Below are 1,531 nucleotides of genomic sequence, written 5' to 3'. Positions count from 1 at the left end.
AAGCATGCTGTGATGGTCCCATGGGAAGCCCAAACCACTTATCCAGTTAAAATGTACCGAAGCTTTTATTTAGCTATACAGGCCCCTTAATTTTTAGCTAGTGAAAAAAGTTAACCAGTTTTTGCATGCATATAAGAGACGTTTGTTACTGAGGTACCGTGTCACTACAAGATGCTGCAGTGATAATGACACAAGATACCCAGGTGTCCACATGTGCATCTTTATTAAGCTTACATCAAGATCATTTCTTAGTCTGCCTAGAATTATGAATGTAAACTTTGTGACTGTCTTTTTGTGCATTCTATGGGCAGTTCCAGGTCACGGAATGGTTGAGGTTGGAAGGGGCCTCTGGTGATGCTCCAGTCCAACCCCCTGCTCAGAGCAGCAGCGACAGGCAGGTTGCTCAGGCCCTTTGAGTATCACCAAGGTTGGAGACTCCACAGCCTCTGCAGGCAACATATTCCCCTGTGGCGTATTTTCTGTGTTCAGGGGGATGTGTTGTAATTCTCACCTTTCTCTTTGCTGATACAAAGAAGCAAAAGCACGGGAGCATTACCCTTCTCCTGTTCACAAAGGCTGTAAAGTGCTGTTTGAATCACTAGATAGTCCGCTGCTATTTTTCAGTATCCTTAATCTGAAATAGAAAAGCAAATTTGATTCTGAAAGTTGAACTGTTTTGAGAAACAACTGGGTGAGCACTATGTAATTAAATGATGCGTAACAGTCTCCAACAGCACTACAAAAATAATTTTTACAGTTAGTACAACTAGCTACTACTAACTGCACAAAAATAAATAAAATTTGAAGAATATTATTGTATATTAATAAAACCAAAAGATCAGGTATTTATTAGTATTTAGATTGTCTTCTTTCTGATAAGGCTTCTTCCTGGTATTTTTCAAATTTAAAATTTCAGGGGAATGAGACACTATAGAAACCAAAAGCAGTTTCAGTGTGTCAAAATGTGGTGAACCTTATGCCTTTGTGAGTACCTGGGCTCCAGGAAGAGCTGCAGTAAAACTCAGCCCTACAGCTCCTAAGGGCTGAGCTCTTAAGAATTCAGGACCCTGACTTCAGTGCCATCAGCAACATGAAAATTAGTGTTTTACAAAAAGGAGAGGGGGAAGTTCTAAGTTTCAGATAAAATCAGCTTTCCCCAGAGAACTAAATGTTTTGGTTACTTAAGTAGCTTTCAAACTTTATTTAATTCCAGTGGGCTGACTTCAGAGGGTTGGTCTGAACTTTATAAAAGCAAGGAGAAATCAGTACTTGTAGCGAAATTCTTTATTAATAGTTTCTGTAGGTATAATGTCACATAACAATGACAGAACATTATGCCAGTATAAGAAATCCTAACATCACAGTAATCTTCAAACAGCTAACAGTCCCATTTTGAGGAATACCAGTTGGTTCTCATGCCAAAAATCCATGACAACTTCATGTTAAAGTATCTTGCAGAATAAAGGTAGGAGACCTGGCACGTGAACTCAAGGGGGATGTACATAATTCATTATTTTAATTCTTCTCAGAT

Source organism: Caloenas nicobarica, chromosome 6, assembly GCF_036013445.1.
Source record: "Caloenas nicobarica isolate bCalNic1 chromosome 6, bCalNic1.hap1, whole genome shotgun sequence".
Classification (NCBI taxonomy): Eukaryota; Metazoa; Chordata; class Aves; order Columbiformes; family Columbidae; genus Caloenas; species Caloenas nicobarica.
The sequence above is the reverse complement of the archived record's forward strand: the minus strand, read 5'-3'. Positions refer to the sequence as shown.